The sequence below is a fragment of the Mobula hypostoma genome, chromosome 20, assembly GCF_963921235.1.
Source record: "Mobula hypostoma chromosome 20, sMobHyp1.1, whole genome shotgun sequence".
Lineage (NCBI taxonomy): Eukaryota > Metazoa > Chordata > Chondrichthyes > Myliobatiformes > Myliobatidae > Mobula > Mobula hypostoma.
Genome location: NC_086116.1, coordinates 43,503,318 through 43,513,541, shown reverse-complemented (window position 1 = coordinate 43,513,541; position 10,224 = coordinate 43,503,318).

Sequence of the window (10,224 nt, the reverse complement as noted above, 5' to 3'; positions counted from 1 at the left end):
GTCCCGTCCCAGTGTGGTCAGAATCAAAATCAAATTTAATACCACTGGCATATGTTGTGAAATCTGTTAATTTTACAGCAGCAGTACAATGAAATACATGATAGAGAAAAAATACTGAGTTACATTAAGCAGCAAGCTTAGCGGAGGTGGGAGAACAGATAGATGAGTAATGGCAGATTGTACAGAAGCCTGAAGCCTCACACCACCCAGTTCAACCATTCGGACTTGTACCAACCAGCAAAACCATAATCACTGTCTGGGCACTGGAGCACTTTGCACAATGCACTTTGAATTTTATTTTGTTCTACTTATGTCCATTCTTCTATAATATTATATGAACTTCACACCTAATTTAGGTTTTTCTTGTGAACGCCACTTGTCTGTTGCTAGGTGCATGCGATGCTGTGGCAAGTAGGTTTTTGTTGCACCCGTGAGTGGGACAGCAAACTCCGCGATGACTTTGACAAGGACTCTCGAAAGTCCCCTCTCTTGACTGCACTTCTCAGGGCCTTGGTGAAGCAGCCATAATAACCAAACACCCAGACATTCTCCCTTCTCCCCTCTCCCATATATATAACCATATAACAATTACAGCATGGAAACAGGCCATCTCGGCCCTTCTAGTCCGTGCCGAACTCTTACTCTCACCTAGTCCCACCGACCTGCACTCAGCCCATAACCCTCCGTTCCTTTCCTGTCCATATAGCTGTCCGATTTAACTTTAAATCCCATCAGACAAGAGATAAAAGGCCTGAAAAGCACGGACCACTAGGCTCAAGGAAAGCTTCTACCCCAATGTTTTAAGACAATTGAACAGTCCCCTAGCGCAATAAGATAAACTCTTGATCTCACAACCTACCTCGTCATGGCCTTGCATCTCATTGTCTACCCGCACTGCACTTTCTCTGTAACTGTAACACTTTATTCTGCGTTCTGATATTGCCTGTCCCTTGTACTACCCCCGGTGTATTTATATTGTGAAGTAATATGTATTGATGGCATGCAAAAACAAATTTTTGCACTGTACCTCTGTAAATGTGACAATGAGAAACCAATTCCCCACATTACTGCCGTTGGGGAGGAGGAACACTAGCCTGAAGAAGACCCACACCAGGGCAGCTTCTCCCCCTCTGCTATCAGGTTTTTTGATCTCATGAACACCACCTCTTTTATTATTGTAACTTATAGTAATTTTTTTTTACTGTGAAATAACAAATTTCACAACATATGTCAGTGCTATCAAGTCTCAGCATTCTTAAGTGGGAAGGTGAACAACCAGAGGTGGTGATCCATGTAGGTACCAATGACATGGGCAGGAGTGACGAGGTTCAGCCGAGGGGAGTTCAGGGAGTTAGGCCTGATTCTGACTGAAGTGCAGTGGGCAGCTTCTGCCCGGGAACACTCACCTGCTGAGCAACACTTGACACTTCAAGTTGGGGGTCCCCTGTAACTCTGTACAGAAACATCTTCACATAAATATCTGGGCGACATTTATGTAGATTGAAGCTTCCGGAAAGAAGACTGATAGTCCAATGAGGGAGAGGTAAACAGTCTGGACAAGAGCCAGACTAACAAGGCCTGTCACTTAATAGAATTATTTGTTTACAATGGACTATTTTCTATTCTTTATCCAATGATAATGGGATGCTGCTTGTTGCTAAGTTAATGATGTCACCCTTAAATAACCTGCGACAAAGCCAGTGATGTTATATCAATGCACCACCCTGTTGCTAAGGAAATGATGTCATAATTAATCTGCCTTGCATTTGATAGACGGGTGATTGTGCTATCTTGCACATGAAGTAGTCATGAAATTAAGCTTCTCATAGTGAATTCAGGCTTTTATTTTTATCATTTCTTCCTGCAATGAATTTCGTTTGTCCTTGCCTTTATTATTTAAGGCAATGAGTTCAAGAGTTCAGATATTATGTTGTTGCTTTGTAAAACTTTGGTTAGGCTGCCTCCAGAGTATTTGCATTCATTTCTGGTCACTCCATTACAGGAAGGATGTGGAGGTTTTGGAAAAGGTGCAGAATTAGGCCATTCAGCCCATCAAGTCTGCCTTGGATTGGAGGGCATGTACAATATGGAGAGAATGAACAAATTTGGGTTGTTTTCTCTGGAGTGGCAGAGGTTGTGGGAGAGACCCGATAAGGCTATAGGACATAAACCATCGCCAACCACGCTGAGTACCTACTCTGAGATCAAGCTAACCCTTCCCTCCAACATGGCCCTCCATTTTCCTACCCATGTGCCAATGTAAGAGTCTCTTAAATGTTCGTAAAAAAAGGATCACGGAAAGTTCCTGTCTGGTTATGATCCAGGCACCTTTCACATGTTAGGCGAACATAATAACCACCACAGTACAAAAACATCATTACAGTTGCATCAACTCCTCTCAGATTCTACACTCATCTACTCACGGGGAGGGGGGCAGATCACAGAGCCCAATCAACATATGAGGGGTGATTGATAAGTTTGTGGCCTAGGGTACAGGGAGATGAGTCATTAACTTCAAACTTTCTGCATAATCACTCAAAGAGTTAAACTGCATGTGCATGTAACGAGAGCTGTATAGCTGATCGTCTACCTTAGGCCACGAACTTATCAATCACCCCTGCTGTGGACACTTTCTGGAGGTCCAAGATCTGTATGCTCCATGACTGCTGGACGAAGTGTGTAAATGTAGGAGGGGACTACGTTGAAAAATAAATGTGCTAGGTTTTCTAAAATTGACTCCTTCTACCTTAGGCCATGAACCTATCAATCTCCCCTTGTACTACCCACCCTATGTAGGAAACCAGAGAGTCCAGGAGTATGAAGACCGGAGTCTGCACTCAGACACTGCCTGAGCTCAGTGTTGATCTCTGGTGCTGGCAGGCAGCAGCACTACCCACTACAGCCCTCATGAACAGTGTCTATGTCCCGTCCTGAAGCAATCATCATTGGTTTTATTTTCAAGAGGCAGCTGTCATCTGCTTGTGTGCGTGTCTGTGTCTGCCTGTGTTAGTAAGTATGAGTGAGTGTGTGTGTGAGAGAGAGAGAGTATATGTATATACAAATATTTGTGTCTGACTGCCTCTATATGCATTTTTGTGTGTGTGTTAGTGTGTGGATCTGTGTCTGTGTGTGTGGTATATTTATGTATGAGTGTGTGTGTCTGACTGTCTCCATGTGAATGTGAATGTGTCTCTGTGTCTGTGTGTGAGTGAGTGTGTGAGTGAATGTGCGAGTGTGTGTGAGTGAGTGTGTGAGTGAGTGTGTGTGAATGTGTGTGTGTGAGTGAGTGTGTGAGTGAGTGTGTGAGTGAGTGTGTGTGAGTGAGTGTGTGAGTGAGTGTGTGAGTGAGTGTGTGAGTGAGTGAGTGTGTGGGTGAGTGTGTGTGAATGTGTGTGTGAGTGAGTGTGTGAGTGAGTGTGTGGGTGAGTGTGTGTGAATGTGTGTGTGTGAGTGAGTGTGTGAGTGAGTGTGTGAGTGAGTGTGTGTGAATGTGTGTGTGTGAGTGAGTGTGTGAGTGAGTGTGTGAGTGAGTGTGTGTGAATGTGTGTGTGTGAGTGAGTGTGTGGGTGAGTGTGTGTGAGTGAGTGTGTGAGTGAGTGTGTGTGAATGTGTGTGTGTGAGTGAGTGTGTCAGTGAGTGTGTGTGAGTGAGTGTGTGAGTGAGTGTGTGTGAATGTGTGTGTGTGAGTGAGTGTGTGAGTGAGTGTGTGGGTGAGTGTGTGTGAATGTGTGTGTGTGAGTGAGTGTGTGAGTGTGTGAGTGTGTGTGTGTGAGAAAGGGAGAGAGTGTTTGTCTCCACCAATTCTACTCAAAAGTCGTGAAGCTTCTAGGTTGATTCCAAGTGTTCTGCACAATATGTAGGTTGGTTCCAGTGTCTGTAATCAATAACTGCACCACTGCAGAGGAGAAATCCTCACCGGCACTGGTAATGGGCCCTGCACACCTCTTTTCCAACAAAATGTGGCCCCCAACCTAATTTTAAATCCCCAGTGACGCTAGGATTGATGGAATTGCAGTCGTGACCACCTCTAGAAGTGGGCACAAGGACAAATCAGTGTCTGCCAGCATGTTCCTGCAACAAAGGGTGACAGAGCTCTATTGAAATGGCATTCTAATACAATAATTAAATACTCCAGATTTAATGTACTGTAAAATGTGACCAATTCTTGTAATTGGATAATCAGCATTGTGCTTACTTTCAAACAATATTACCCAAAGGAATCGCGTAACACTGAATTGCATACTTAAACTTTCTTTGTGCCTTTAATGTCATGCTTTCTGATCATAAATGCACACATTATTCCATCATTGAACAAAGGTATCATGATACTGAGAACTGATCGCCACTCTGTGGCAGGTCGTGGTACTGCACCCAGTGCTTTTTATAGGACCCACTGTTTGGCTAAGATTACCTGGGGATTGTTTTAAATTGGGGAATCAGAATCAGGTTTTATATCATTGGCATATATAGTGAAATTTGTTTTTTTTTGCAGCAGTATAATGCAATAAAGTACTATAAATTACAATTGGAAATATGTATCTATCAAAAAATTAAAATTAAATAAGTAGAACAAAAAGAAAAAAAATATTGGGGTAGCGTTCATGAATTGGTTCATTAGTCCATTCAGAAATCTGATGGTGAAGAGGATGAAGCTGTTCCTAAAACATTGAGTGTGTATCTTCAAGAACAGCTTTCTGTCATAGTTCAATCTTTGGGGATCAATCTTTCTGTCAAAGTTACTTTGAACTTTAAACTGATCATTGAACAAAGTATTACAATACTGAGAACTGATCGCCAACCTGTGGCAGGACTCGGTACTGCAACTAGTGCTTCTTAAAGGGCCCACTGTTTAGGGTATGATAACCAGGGGATTGTTCCAATTGGTGGTCAATCTTCAGTTTTGTCATCTTTGAAACATTGGCATTGGTACTCAAGATGATTGTTTCTTTAATATCGCAACTGTTCTCTTTTATCTAAGGTAGCTGGACACCAGGAACACTCTAAGCTCAAAATTCAAAGTTCAAAATAAATTTACCATCTAAGTATTTATATGTCACCATATATTACCCTGAGATTCATTTTCTTGCAGGCATTTACAGTAGAACAAAGAAATACAATAGAATCAGTGAAAAACTAAAACAAAGACGGACATACAACCAATGTGCAAAAGAAGACAAACTGTGTAAATATTACAAAAACAAATTATAATTAAACACATCAATAAATAATTAAATAATACCAAGAACATGAGTTGCAGACTCTTTGAAAGTGAGCCACTAGATTATATAATCAGCCTAGAGTTGAGGTGAATGAAGTTATCCACGCTGGTTCAGGATGAGTGAGGCTGATGGTCTGAACTCTGGTCTGACATTCTTGTCGCTTGCTGAATTTTTATGATTCATCCTATCTGGATGGGTCTCAGCTTGGTATTGGTACGGCAGCTGATCTGCCCATGCCTACAGGGAACTGTAGACACAGTCAACACACCATGGATACCAGCCTCCCCTCCATGAATTCTTGCTGCCTCGGTAAAGCAGCCAGCATAATCAAAGACTCCACTGACCCCAGACATCCTCTCTTCTCTCCTCTCCCACCAGGCAGAAGATACTGAAGCCTGCAGGGACATACCACCAGGCACAAGGACAGCTTCTATCCCTCAGCTATCAGACTATTGGCAGAATCTCCAAATAAAAACAATTAACCACTGAACACCCCTCTTGTGTGATAAGATAGACCCTTGTCCTCTACCTCGTTATTCCCTTTCACCTTGTTGCCTGCCTGCGCTGCACTTTCTCTACTGTAACACTTTATTCTCCATTCTGTGACTGGATTCCCCTGTACTAACTCAATGTACTGACGTGATCAGAATGGGTGGCATGCAAAACCAATGTATTCACTGTACCTCAGGTCATTTGACAACAATAAACCAATTTACCAATTTTTATTGCTGTGATGTCACTTGACAATGCTAGCATTTACTGTCTATCCCTCATTCCCCCCCCCCCCGCCCCCCAGCAGTTAAGTTTCATTGGTGGGTCTGGACACACACACCCCAGACCAGTTCAGGACAGAGGATTTCAGATAATCCTCCACTTCCTGAGGAGACTGAGGTGAGCGAGGCCTCCCCCCCCCCCCCCGCACCTCTATTCTAACCAATGCTTACAGGAGCACCATTGAGAGTGTCCTGACCAGCTGTCACACGTCTGGTATCTAACCACAAGAGCCTACATGGAATTGCAAGGACTTATTAAGGACCTCCATCACCCAAGGCAGGACCTCTTCTCATTGTTACCATCAGGAAGGAGGTACAGAAGCCAGAAGGCACACACACAGCTTCTTCCCCTCTGCCGTATGATTCCTAAATGCACTACAGGAGCCTCCGCTCCCACACCAGTAGGCACAGGAAGAGCTTCTTCCCTGAGGCTGTGACACTGCTGAACCTCACATCACAGCGCTAAGCAGTATTGCACCCATATTGTACTGTTTCAGTACTTTTATATTTGTGTGCTGTAGCACTTACTTTTTAATTTCAGTTATTTTGTAAATAACACTATTCTTTGCATTTCTGGTTAGATGCTAACTGCATTTCATTGGCTTTGTATATGTACTCGGCACAATGACAATAAAGTTGAATCTAATCTATCTAATTGAACCCATGAACACTACCTCACTTTTTCAATATATAGTACTTCTGTTTTTGTACAATTTTTAATCTGTTTAATATACATATATACACTTACTGCAGCCGATTTACTTTTATTTTCTATACAGGTATTATGTATTGCATTGAACTGCTGCTGCTAAGTTAACAAAATTCATCGCATATGCCAGTGATAATAAATCTGATTCTGACTTTCTTCCACCCATCCAAGATGATTTTTAGAAGTGCTGTGTATACAGAGCTATTAGCATTGTCAACGATCCCTCCCTTCCATCCCAAAACTTCTTTGACCCCCCACCACCGGGCAGGAGGTGATGTAGCATTAGGACAAGGACTGTACGGATGGGCAACAGCTTCCTCCCCCAGGCTGTGAGACTACTGAACTACCTGCCAGCACCCAGGTCTTGTCACTTATGGAATGCAGGTAGCATTATACTATTCACTTTTTAACTTGTGTCATAGATGCACTTTATGCTAAACGTCAATCTTCTGGAACATATCTTGTTATTTGTGGTAATATTACTTTCTGTGTTTTGTGTGAGTTATATGTACTGTGTCATGTGCCGTGTTCTGGAGGAACGTTGCTTTGTTTGGCAGTATACATGTGTAGTGTTGACTGACAATACACTTGAACTTGAAGATTATATTACTGAGGACTGCATAATTACATTACATAAACATCGAACAGCACAGTTTTAACCCACTTCCTTCCATATAACCATATAACAATTACAGCACGGAAACAGGCCATCTCGGCCCTTCTAGTCCATGTCGAACTCTTACTCTCACCTAGTCCCACCGACCTGCACTCAACCCATAACCCTCCACTCCTTTCCTGTCCATATAGCTGTCCAATTTAACTTTAAACAACATCGAACCTGCCTCAACCACTTCTGCTGGAAGCTCGTTCCACACAGCTACCACTCTCTGAGGAAAGAAGTTCCCCCTCATGTTACCCCTAAACTGTTGCCCATGTTCCCTCCCACTTAGTCCTCCTTTTTCTTTCATCCATGGAAAGATAAAAAACTTGTACTCCTCCCACTCCACACCACCCTTCCTTTCCAGTCCTGGTGAAGGATCTCAGCCTGAAACATCGACTGTTTATTCCTTTCCATAGGGTCAGACTGACCTGCTGAGTTGTCCTAGTGTGTGCTAGTCTGGACTTGCAGCAGAATCTGTAGTGTTTATCATTCAATGCATACGAAGATTAGATAGTACTAAAGGAGAAACAGGATCAGGTGTATTTTCACAGATATATGTTGTGAACTTTACTGTTTTGTAGCAGCAGTACCGTGCAATACATAAAAATTACTATACATTGCAAAACTAGTGTAAAAAAAGGAATAATGAGGTTGTGTTCGTGGATTCATTTAGAAATCTGATGGCAGAGGGAAAGAAGCTGTTCCTAAAATATTGATCGTGGGACTTCAGGCTCCTGTACCTCCTCCCTAATGGTAAGAGATGAGAAGGCAGCATTTCTCAGACTGTAGTGGTCCTGTATACATTCTGGGAGAAGTAGTTGCAGTTGAGGAGGAGTACAAATACTTGGGTGTTGACCTCGACAACAGACTTGACTGAAAAACCAACACCAAGGCTGTTTACAAGAAGGGGATGAGCAGACTCTATTTTCTAAGGAAGGTGAGATCCTTCTTCGTGTGCAGCATGATGTTGGAGATCTTTTACCGGTCTGTTGTAGCAAGTGCAGTTTTCTTTGCGGCTTCATCAAAAAGGCTGTATCCGTCCTTGGCTACAACTTGGACTCCACTGAGTTAGTGGTGGAGAGGAAGTCACTAAACAAACTGTTATCCATTATGGATAATCAGGCACATCCTCTCCATGACCTACTGAATAAGCAGCAGAGCACCCTTTTGAACAGACTCAATCAGCTCTGCTGTCACAAGAAATGTTACAGAAAATCTTTCCTACCAAGTGCAATGAGCATGTACAAATTGTTCATCACTGTGTCATAGTCCAATAGTCTCTGTTTTATTATTTTGTACATTATTATTGCACAGTTGTGAATTATTATTGTGTATATTATTATTCTGTACTTTATTATTAGTTAATATTATTATTATTATTGCTAAGTTTGTTTATAATTGCCACTACTGTAATGAAATAATTTCCCACTGGGGATCAATAAAGTACTTATTGTAATTGTTATTATGATTATTGATGGATGTAGATAGAATGCAGTATGTAGTGTTACAGTTACACAGAAAGAGCAGTGTGAGTCGACAAAAAAAGGGCAAAGACCACAACAACGAAGACTGGAAGATCATGAGTTGCTCTTATAGGTATTTCGATCAAGAGTCTGATAGCAACAGGATGTAAGTTGTCCTTCAGCCTTGAGTAGGTTTTCCCAAGTTTTTGTATCTTCTGCCCAGACACAAGAGATTCTGCAAATGCTGCAAATTTTGAGCAGCACACACAAAATGCTGGAGGAGCTCAACAAGTCAGGTAGCATCTATGAAGGAGGATAAATAGTCCAGGTGCTGATGAAGGGCGTCTGCCCGAAATGTTGACTATTTATTTAACTCCATAGATGCTTCCTGATCCGTTGAGTTCCTCCAACATTTTGCAAGTGTTGCTCTGGATTTCCAGCACCTGCAGAATCTCTTATGTGTTACAGAATGCAAAGTATTGTGTTACAGTTATAGAGAAAGTGCGACAGGCCACCACAAGGTAGATGGTGAGATCAGAAGTTCATCCTTATTGTAGAAGACATCTATTCAAGAGTCTGGTAATAGCAAGACATGGTTGAGCCTGGTGGTAATGGTCTCAAGCTGTTATATCTTCTGTCTGTTGGGAGGGAATGACTGGGGTGGGAGTGGTCCTGAATTATGTTGGCTGTTTCCCAAGGCAGCAGGAAATGTGAACAGAGTCAATGGAGGTGGTGGACTGGGTTGTGTTCTGAACTCACTGCATTGTCTTGTGGTCTTGTTGTAATCCTAGTCATGAAACATCTGGATTGGACGCTTTCTGTTTCATTCAGTTTTAAAAATGTGTTGTTTTTATGCTAACTGATAGATGCTAACTGCATTTCATTGGCTTTGTATCTGTACTCAGCACAATGACAATAAAGTTGAATCTAATCTAATCTTATTGTTGGATGAGGTTATACTATTGTGGTGTCACATCATAAAAATGTATTGAAACAATTTTTGTGTTTTGTCATTTAATAAACAAAATAAATGACTTATTTATTATGAATATAAGCCCATCTGGGTGTCCCTAATGTGAACAGATTATGAGAAGTGCAATGGATCTGTCATTTGATGCTATTCTGACACTTGACTCAGAGATGTTGTCATTGGAATAATGCAATGGCTCATTCCCTGCCCTATAGTGTGACACTCACAACATGCTGGAGGAACTCAGCAGTCAGGCAGCATCTATGGATGACGATTTGGGCTGAGACCTTTCATCAGGACTGGAAAGGAAGGGGGTGGGGTGGGGTTTGAAGCCAGAATAAGAAGGTGGGGGAAGGGGAGAAGGAGTCCAAGCTGGAAGGTGATAGGTGAAACCAGGTGAGTGGGAAGGCAGGTGGAAGCGGGAGACAG